This window comes from Tiliqua scincoides, chromosome 4, assembly GCF_035046505.1.
Source record: "Tiliqua scincoides isolate rTilSci1 chromosome 4, rTilSci1.hap2, whole genome shotgun sequence".
Lineage (NCBI taxonomy): Eukaryota > Metazoa > Chordata > Lepidosauria > Squamata > Scincidae > Tiliqua > Tiliqua scincoides.
Genome location: NC_089824.1, coordinates 31767314 through 31778681, shown reverse-complemented (window position 1 = coordinate 31778681; position 11368 = coordinate 31767314).

The following is an 11368-nucleotide window of genomic DNA, read 5'->3' as shown; positions in this document are numbered from 1 at the left end:
TTTCAAAAAGTAAGTGAACCTCAAACACAGTCTCATGTCTGAGTAGACACAGAGGTGTCCTGTGTACAGACCATTTGTACGTCCATGGCAGGCTCCCACCTCCCCTGGGGGTCTACTGGTGGTCCCAGGTCAACTCGCAACACACTCCACTTACCCTGGTTCAGCAGTAACCACAGGGACCGATGGCTGTTTTGACACAGCCTGTTTATCCTGGTCAAATGCTTGACATTCATTGGGTCCAGTTCCTTCACAGGGACCTGTGCATTGCTCACAGGCAAGGTACAAACCCAACAGGTATGGAATACAAAAGTCCACTGGCTATAGGCAAGTCCACAACCTACAGGTTTGTCCATAGTCCATAGGTAAGTCCCAGGATCAAGGCTAGACCAAAGAGCCTTAACCACAGTGCAAACAGAGCCGGGGTAAGAAGTTGGGGTTTTAGCCTCTGGCGTTGCCACGCAGGGTTTACAGGGCAGCTCCAAGGCTGCTTAGGGGCCAGCCCCCCAGACAGTTGCTGAGCTGCATTGAGGGTGCCCCAGCCCAGATTGCCTGTTTGCTGGACTGGTCCTCCTGGCTGCCCCCACTGCACAGGGCTGTGGGGTCTCCCAGGGCCCCCAGGTGATTCCACTCTCCCTCAGTCCTCTGGGCAGCCCCTTCCTTGAGGATCCTTCCACAGGCTTTTGGGAGGGTTTGGGTCAACTCTCAAACATAGGGTCAATCCTCAACCTGTGAAACAGAGGGTTGACTCCCATCCTTCCAAGACAATAGTCCAGTATAGGGAAGGTAAGGGTTTTGTCTGAGCACTCCCACCCACCCTCATGGAGCTCAAGTCCACGAGGCTGCTTCTTATGAACCTAGCAGCCATCCCAGCTGGTTCCACTCCTTCCGGCCATGTAATCTCAGGCCCTACTCCCAAGGAGATCCCTTGCTTGGGGGCTGGATCCAGGTAGTACTCAGCTTCCCTACTCCTGAGGAGCCCCTTGCTCTCAAGGAGGCCTGCATTGCCAGGGCCCGGCCCTGCTACGTTTTCTTAGAATAATCTTCCATTTCTATTTGTTTTCTCACCAGGAGGTCTGGTCTAGAGGGTTGAGCCTCCATTTGCCTGAAGATAACATCCACAAGGTCGCCAGTTCGAGGCCACCGGCATCATGCGACCTTGAAGCAGCTGACAAGCTGAGCTGAGCTATTCCATCTGCTCTGAGTGTGGGAGGATGGAGGCCAGAATGTGAAACCAGATCAGAGTGAAACACCTGGACTGTTGTGGTTCTTGAAAGATAGAACCTTCTTTCAATTGTAAAAATCCCTATGGGGATTTAATAAGCCTGCCTATGTAAACTGCCTTGAATAAAGTCTAAGGAAAAATCTGAGGACCAAGAAAGGCAGTATAGAAATACCTGTATGTATAAATAAATAAATTAAATAAATAAATAAATATTGTTCAATTTCAGGACCAGAAAATTACACCTTTGACCTTGTATAGGTCTTCTAATAAGCAGAAAGTAATGGTAGTTTAATTTCGCAGACGGTGGAGTACTCTCGACATGCGAACTCGGAGAGTGCAAGTGTGCTGGTATTGCTAGAGTAGCTGAGCAAATAAAAGATAGCAGTTAGCGTAGCTTGTTGCAAAAACCTGTTGATATAGTCTTTAGCCTCAGCTTGGTTTGGGAAGCTTCTCTGCTGCATTGTGTGCTTGCTGAATATGAATAGGGAAAAGGCAAATTTAATTTTGGGACCAGTCATGGGAGGTCATCCTTGTAGACAGGCAAAAAACATCTCCTCTCATGATATGGACATATTTTGTATGTTCAATCTTCTTGGGGCTGCCACATATAGTGAAGGCTGCTAAGAAGGGCTTCCGTGTATTAACTGTACCAGACAGGGCTACCACACCTGAAAGCTATCATTTACACAGCTCTTTCTGTGTGGAGCATGTTTACACCAGTGCCAGCTACCAGGAATGTATGGTGTTGGTGGGAAAGTAGGGGTTTTTCAATAAGACCAATCCACTTGGTGAGAGGCTCATGTTCATTACAAACAGCTGCCTTGCATGGTATTGCATGATGCTGTGACGTTTGATTAGGGCTTCAGAATTTAATCAATCAGTTAATTTGCTGGTGTAGTATCATGGTGACAAGACTGAAGCAGGTTCCCTGGTTCACATCCCATCTTTGTCATGAACTTGCTGGGTATCCTTAGCTAAGCAATTTGGCTCCCCATCCGCAATTCACAAATTGGCCTTGTCGCCCAATCCTATACCCAGCAAGCCCATAGCATAAAGCAGGGGTGCCCAAACCCCGGCCCTGGGGCCACATGCGGCCCTCAAGGCCTCTCAATGCGTCCCTCTGGGAGCCCCCAGTCTCCAATGAGCCTCTGGCCCTCCAGAGATTTGTTGGAGCCCGCACTGGCCGGACACAACTGCTCTCAGTGTGAGGGCCACTGTTTGCCCTCTTGTGTGAGCTGTGGGATGAGGGCTTCCTCCACTGCTTGCTGTTTCATGTCTGTGATGCAGTAGCGGCAGCAAAGGAAAGGCCTGCCTTGCTTTGTGCAGGACCTTTTATAGGCCTTGAGCTATTGCAAGACCTTTATTCATTCATATAACTTCATCTTTAATATATTCATTTATGTAAACTCACGTAAATTTATTCAAATTTTAAATGTAAATTAATTCTTTTTTTCCCCGGCCCCCGACACAGCGTCAGAGAGATGATGTGGCCCTTCTACCAAAAACTTTGGACACCCCTGGCATAAAGCATGAATTTTTTTCTTTTAACTTACCTCCCTATAGACCACTTGATCTACAATGGGTGTCCTTGGACCTAAACCAGCTATTTAGCTGGCATACATCTGAGGAGAGCCAGGGAGACGTCAGGTCAGGAAAGGGGGGAGAAAATCTTGGTATGTTCTGCTGCCAACAAGATCCTCCCTCTCCTGCCCCCAACCATCCATGTTCCAACCCCATTCACATACTGGCAGAAATGCAGGCAGAAAAACGATGTGTCACGGGTGAGAAAGGGCAATTATGGATGGCAGCAGCTCTTGTAATCGTATCCTACCCTTCCTGGTCTTGAGCCACCTCAGTGGTGTAGCTAGAGCGGGTGCAAAGCACAAAGTTTTGCAGGGAACCTCACCGCAATGTGCAAGCAGACCCTCCCCCTCCCCTTCAGAGCCATTCCAGCTGAGGGGGAGCAAAACGGAGGCGAATCACCTGCATTTTGCTCCCCCTGCCTAAGATGGCTTGGAAGGGGAGGAGCAACTTCCATGCTGTGGTAAGACTACCTGCAAAACTTAGTACTTTGCACCCCTTCTTGCTACACCACTGATCCACCTTACTCAGGTGCACTTGCATTTGCACAAGCCAAAGAGTTGCGCCATGCATGGCTGCATCAGTGATGGGGGGGAGGATATGATTAAGACTGGGCAGTAAGACTCACTCAATCCTACTTTGATTTAGTGATAGATGCTAAAGAACATGTGCATGTGAACTTGTGCTTTACTTCTCTAAGTGTAAAGTAAGCGATCTTAATGGTTCCCCTGGCAGCATTCAGAAAAGATAAAATGCTAGCTGAGTCCTCATTTTGAAAACTCTTAACCTACCAGACAGCGACAAAGTGAACGCTCACAGTCCTATTTACGGACATGCTGTTTTTTGCTGCCGAGCACATCTGTCACCTTGTGGTATGGTTCACAGCAAGAAATAATTCAGTGTTTTCTGCTTGAGTTCATGCATTATGGTGTGCCAAGGTTGCGTCACAGGAGAGCTCGGCAGGCAAGTCACAGCAAGCGGCAATATCAAGAGATTAAGGGCAAAGAGCAAAGAAGCCTCATTTGAAATGCCTTTGCACAGGGATAATGCCCACGCCACAGTGACTTTCCTAAACATTTGTGTCTCCCAGAGGCCTTATGTCTTACTGCCAGAGACATAACATCTTGTCATGATGCATGTAAAGCAAAATGTAGGTAAGGTAAACTGTCCATTATGTAGAACCAGCCATGGCTGTGGTAATTTTGGTCATACTTAGAATCAAGAAGCCGTTAAAGACATCTATTAGTTTTAAACAATATTAAAATGGGTTTTCTGCTGCAATTTAAAAAAAAAATTCAGATAGAAATACAGGAATAGAATTACCATTGTGGATAAAACTGTATGGGTCAGACAAAAGTTCTGGGCCTGGACCAGAATACGTAAATCTCATTGTTTTCAGCAGGAGAAGACTGATCATCTGTGAATACACAAAGCTGCCTTATTATATTAGCCCTATTCAAACATTCTCTGTTTAGGGAGAATCAGTGAATGGATACCGGATTACACCCACTGGCTCTGCTCTTAATGTTCATGGGCTCATTCAAAGGGCCTACAGATATACAAAGTTGCTCATATAATATTATTTTTATTTTTCACATGTTTATACTGTCCTTCCTCCAAGGAACTCAAGGCGGCTTACATGGTCATTTTGTCTTCACAACAACCCTGTGAGGTAGGTGAGGCTGAGAGATAGTGACTGGCCCAGGGTTACCCAGGAAGCTTCATAGCTGAGCAGGGATTTGAACCTGGATCCTCCAAGTCTTTGTTTTTGCTAATATGCTTTATCTTGTTTTTAAATTATGTTTTTAATATCTGTTTTAACCATTGTTGTAAGCTGCCTTGGGTCCCTGCGGGGAGAAAGGTGGTATATAAATAAATAAATAAATAAATAAATAAATAAATAAATAAATAAACAAACAAAATAATAATAATAATAATAATAATAATAATAATAATAATAATAATAATAATAATAATAATAATGTCCAATTCTCAAACCACGAAGCCATCCTGGCTCTCATATGTAATATGCTCATAAACCCCCCAATCCTATTAAACTTTCCAGTTTTGATGCAGCTGTAATGCAGTCCCAAGGTTTCAAGGGAACAAATGTTCCCTGACTTTGAGGAGGCCTCCATGACTCCCCACCACCACAGGATTCAGCACATGCACCATAAGAATGGCTGCATCAGCGCTGGAACATTGGATAGGACTGGGCCCTACTTTAACTGGCAAGAGCTGCTCCCATTAAACTGTACTGCAGTATAGATACATCTGTCAACTCATATACAATCATTAATCTGTACTTGGATACAGTTATTCACAGGTTGTATTCAGTGCAGGCACAGTTGGTGTATCATGCAGATGGAGTGTTGATCCATAGGTCCCACATATGACCATTCACACAGAAATTAATACCAAAGGGCAGATAGCTCTACCCAGGCATTATGTACTTGGCTACAGAACAGCACATGAAAATGATATCAGGGTTGTTGATAGTTGTTTGGAGGAAGTTAAGGGCTATTTTTCATGTTCTGCTTGCAAGCTTCCCCGAAAGCATTTGGTTGGCTACTGTGGAAATAGGATGGCAGGACTGAACAGTCGTTTGGCCTGATCCCGTAGAGTTGTCTTATCTGCCAAGCCTGCAGGCATGGCCAATGTTATATTTTACTCAAAGTACAGCACCTAGAAAATTGGGGTGCTTTATAAATCATCTTCCCATTTGTCCCCAGCTAGATTTTGGATCAAGCAGTCTGTGATTTTGTAGCAAGCAGCACCACAATGGTTGTGATGGAACATTTTAAGAAAAGGAATAGGAAGCTATATGATTGCATTAAATACATTACTTCTATCCATTTTCTGTCAAAGCAATTTAATATCTTTCTCAGATTAGTCATTTGCTTATGGATGTAAGTCCCTTGGTAGATAACTCCACTGAGTTAAAGCCTCAAGATTAATCCTGGTTCTTTTAATTAAGTATATTTCCTTGCATAGAGTAACATAATTAGAAGAACTCTGCATTTCACAGCTGACAAAACATCTGATTAAAAAATGCTTAACAGGCAATTCTCAGGTACAGCTTAAGCAGAATATTGTAAAGTTTCTAAAAATACAGTCAATTATCTCCTTCTGGATGGATGTTTTAAAATGACCCTCTTGGGAAAGTAGCAACTTATTTAGTTGAGTTAGTGCAACGCACACAGAACACCTTGTTTAGCTGTAATCTTCTCCCACCTCCTGCCAAAGTGGAACAAACCCGGAGCTACATTCAAAGCATGAGCCCCAACAAGAATCCTGCTAGCTGAATTTGCACACGTACAGTTTCCAAAAACACTTCAGGGGCAGCCCAACATCAAACATCTTGAAATAATCAAACGTAGATGTGGCCAAGCAATGTCTGACAGTGGTCAGATCTGCCTTTTCCTGAAAAGGTTGCTGTCAGCACACCAGCTAGAGCTGTGCAAAAGTGATCTTGGCCACAGCCACCACTTGATTTTCCAGGGGTCCAAGGACACTCCCAAACTGCAAAACTAGTTCTTCAAAGAGAGTGCAACCCCAACCGGAATAGCTTTTATCCTCAAACCTAATGGGCTTTCCTACTGACCAAAAGAATTTTTGTCTTGTCCAAATGAGCTCTCCGTTTGTTAGCTCATATAGAATTCATCATCAAACTCAGGCACCGATTCAGAACCTCCACAGCATGAATAAGAGGGAAAAGAGGGATAGAGTTAGGTATCACCTGCATATGGGTGAGAGTCCATATGGGTGACAAATCACCAAACAGCCTCTCCCAGCAGTTTTAAGTTGTTGTTGATGTTAAATAAAATAGAAGACAGAATGGAATTCAATTTACCCGATAAACCAGGGGCCAGCAACTTTCTTTCTCATGGCACCAGGCTGATATTGGGTTCATCAATAATAAGAATGTATGCCTGTTCGATATGTATGTGCAAACCTCCTGATCAGTCCATAGAGCTATGAAAAGATGGGCACGGCACGGAGAGGTGCATACCAAGATGGAGAATGGTGCTCTAAGGAAGATTCTGCCCTTGGTCTGCTTACACAGTAAGCCTTGCAGAGATAGAATTACAAACTTTAATTCTTTTTATGACCATTGCAGGCCAGGTGGATATTTCTGTTTCGGTCTTCTGGCCGGTTGATTTTGGATGGTGGGCTGGATCCAGCCTGTCCATGGGCTGTAGGTTGTCTACCCCTTCTATAAACCAGCAGTCAAGGGTTTGAACAAATGTCCTCCAGCATGACCTTGTGGTATCAAATCTTCAGATACATTCAGGCAAAATCGTGCCTCCTAACCCCCTAATTCCAGTCAAGTGACTGTAATGGAAGATCAGAAGATCATCAGGTGGATGATGTGGTGTTGACAGTGATTCCATGTTTTGACAGCTGGTTGACAGCTCTGGGAAGGGCAGGGCTGGCTCCACAGCTGTAATCAATCAAGGCCAATGGGACTCTGATGGACACCTGAGCTTCATTTGACCTTGATGGGACTTTGAATGGACATGGACTGAAGAGATGGCTCAGCTGAGCCTAATTTGGACTTAACAAGGTAGCTCACAGCTGAGCTGCATTTTGGATTATGAGACATCCAAGGATAAAAGGCAGCTTCAGAAAGACCAAAGGCTACCCTGACCCAGAGAGAGATGCTAGCTGACCCAGAGGAGACCTGACCTGGCTTACCTGGACTTTGGACTGTGAGTTGGTAATCTGCATTTATTGGACTGGGACCTGACTCTGACTTTTGCTTGCTGCACTTGTGAGTTTAACAAGGGAAACCAATCAGCCTTAAGCGGGCACAAGGCCCAGTGTGGAGCAGCTGTGGCACAACAGTGACCCAACAGGAAGATTAATAAGCATTTGTTAACTGTGCAAAGTATTATGCAGTTGTGTATTAATACTATGTATTATGTGTTAATAGTATGTATTATGTTGAAGTCATCTTGTAAGGTATGTTGAAACTTGTAAGGTAAGTTTCATTATGCCCATATTGCAGCTGGAAAACTGAGGTCACAATCCTAACCAACTTTCCAGCACTAACCTAGCTGCAGTGCAGCCCCAAGGTAAGGTAACAAACATGTCCTTACCTTGCTGAGGCCTACTTGATTGCCTCCCCACTGCAGGATGCAGTGCATGCCACATTGGCACAGCTATGTCAGTGCTGGAAAGTTGGTTAGGACTGCACCCTGAGGGTGATGGTGAATGGCTTGCCTAAGGTTATCTAGTGCATTCATAGCAGAGGTGAGCTCTGAACTGCAAAATCCAGGTTTGCATCTATGCACACTTACCTGGGGGTAAATCCCATTACGCTCATTGGGCCTTCTGAGTAGACATGCATAGAATTGTGCTGTAGGTCTCTCAGCCATCGTGGTACACCAGGACACCACAATCAATATCACTAAAAGCCTCTGAGAGACCCAGCAAACAAAACCAGCAGACTCATAGGCTGCAATCCTAACCACACTTTCCTGAGAATAAGCCCTATTGAACAAAATAGGACTTACTTCTGAGTAGACCTGGTTAGGATAGTGCCCATCATCTCCTTGGCTATTTCAGTCCCAAAACTGTGACAAAATCCAGGGTGGAAGAAATTCAGATCATGATGGGTAGTATTCTGGAAAACCTGAAGTCAAGCCATTGCCACCTGCCCAAACACTTTGTTCCAAAATGGCAGTAATTACCTGGGATGGTGGAATGTATTAGCCACCAACTAAATAAATAAATTAAAAAGTCTACTTCTAAATGAAGATTGATAAATAGATCTTGAGGGCAGATTGTCCCAGTATTAGGAAATGAAACATTTTTCTTCCATGACTCAAACCCATATGAATGTGTATGGGGGGAAAAAAATTCAAAATACAGGTTGCTCAGAAACTCGTGGCTGCTCAGAAAACTCAGAACTTTGTCATCTGCTCTTTTGCAATAAGGGCTATCAGCTGCCAGCAACTGCACTGAAATAAAAAGAAAGGGTACAAAGAGAAAAAAAATTGTGAAGACGTGAATCAAATGTAACACAAAACTGGGCAAGAGAAAATTAGGATCTTACCAGGTAGACACAATTCAGCTTTAAAAATAAGTTTTGTTTTCTGTTATTTTCTCTGCCCCAACTGCTGTAGGAAGTGGGCAGAAAGGCATTTTGTCATAGTGTTAGGGAGACCCCTTGTGGCCAAATATAAATATTCCCTCATTCAGAAACCAGTTTAGTTAATGATAAAACAAAATCCAAACAGGGAGATTTCTATGTATTGGGTACCCATGTAAGTGAGGAAAAAGTGGGATAAGAATGTGTTGACTAAATATCTTTATTACAACCAACTAAAATGGCAAGCACGTTCAAATTCACAGAGGCTTTGGGTTTATGCATTCCTTCCCTACCCCCATTACTTTCTGGTTTGTGGTATCATTTGCCACAATATTCAGCCTTTTAAATCAGAATCATAGTTGCAGTTGGGTTTGCAAGCCTGAAGCCCATTCATGATGGGCATACAATGGTTTGGTTGTGACAACTGAACTGTACCCTCTTCAGAAACTTTCAACAGCTGGGTCAAATGGCTGCCCGAGGGCACAACTGGTTGGGGCAGGACCTTTTTCATACTGTTAGCCTAACATTTTAGATTTCAAAGAGAGCGTGGCAAGGTTTTAGTGAGAGCAGGTAAGATTCTCAGTGAGGTCTGCCCTTGGATACAGTCAACATTCCTTTGGAAACAAATAAAACAGTAAATTTGAAGCCCATTTGTTATGCTTCTTTTTTTACCCCAGCTTGTACTATCAGTGCTATCACAATATCAGTGTTAAAATACTGTCAGGTGCATGCCTGTCCCATCCCTCCACTTCTCTGGGAGGTGGCAAGTTGTCATATGGCAAGTGGTCATATCAGTATCAGCAAACCTGGCCAGCAGGTACAGCTTGACTTGTTCAGTGTGTGTTCAGTATATGTGTAGGCGGCTATACATATACCTGCATACCTCTGGTGCACTGAACTAGTAAGTTGACCAGAAATACAGGAGCATCTTAAGAGGCAGTCACATGAGGGAAGAACAAAACAGCTTCTCTGTGCTCTCTAAATGTATCCATACACACTAATTTCCCCATCTCCTGCAGTGATGAGGCCTATGTATCAGACGGCTGGTATCACACAGTGGCTAGGAGGCTGAGCAGCAAATTAAAATATCCCTGGGTTGATTCTCACCTCTACTGTGAACTCAATAGGTGACCGTGGGCAAACCACTCCCTCCAAGCCTCAGCTGCAGTATGGAAGACAATAACATTATTGGTTTGTTGTAAGGATTCCATCAGGATAATTCAAAGGATGTATGCTGCACATGTAGAAAGCACTATGCAAATGTTAAGAATTATGATGTAATTTCAATTATTGTTTTGAACTTGAGAATACTGGTCCAAACAGTGAAATAAACTTGATTTGAGCTAGGAATGAGAGAACTTTAGTTCCACTTTTAACAATACAATGTAAACTGTATCTATTGATTCTCACCCACTGTGCGTTCATCATTTATATACAAATAAGTCATGGTAATAATTAATGTGACCCCCTCTAATGACTTGCATGGCAGATTTAGAAATGCCTCCAGGGAAGATCGTTTATGTAGCTGCAATTTAGGCGAAGTAGAATCATCCACACACATTATGTTGCACTGTCCCAGATATCAAGTACTAAGGCAGCAATTTCTCTCCCCCTTGCTCCATCCTAAAACAGGGCATTCTGAGAAAGATATAATTCAATTCCTTCTAGCAGGTGATGTAGAGCATACAACCCTCTCAGTTGCACAGTTCCTAAATTTGAGTATTCTGAATCGAGCCAAGCTTTCTGTACCAAGTAATCACTGAGTAGGCTATATTCTGGCAAGATCCGCAGAGTAACTGATTGTTTCTGTCTTTTAAATAAGTCACGTTTGTTTGTAAAATGTAATGTACGTTGTATCTGTGTGCACACACAGGTGTGCACATATACATATATTTGTGTACTAATTAGGTTTATACTCTCTCTACGATTTCTGTACAGAGTCCTCACCTATCAAATGTTTATGCCTAATAAAGGTTTTGTTGACTGTTGACTGTTAAATAATTACGTTTTCAAAGAGCATGCACCTTGACTATTACATTCAGCATTTTAACGTGGTATTATCCAGGCAAATCCTTGAAAAAGAGGCACTTTTTCAAGTGGGTGCTCCTTATTTTAGCAGGGGGAGAGTAACTGGCCCATCTCACCCCAGCAGTGTCTGTTCTGGTGGCTGTCTGCTGGTATTCTTTTGCATCTTTTTAGATTGTGAGCCCTTTTGGGACAGGGAGCCATTTAGTTATTTGATTTTTCTCTGTAACCTGCTTTGTGAACTTTTAGTTGAAAAGCGGTATATAAATACTGTTAATAATAATAATAATAAATCCAGGTCACACTTCATACATAAAAACTAGGCCTCTCTTTTGCCCACTGCTACTTTCATTTCTAAAAGGAAAGCACAAGATTTGTCTGTCTGGTGAGCTTGTGTTGTGTAAGCACTAGCAGTCTAATTCTGTTGTATTGGAAACAGTAAA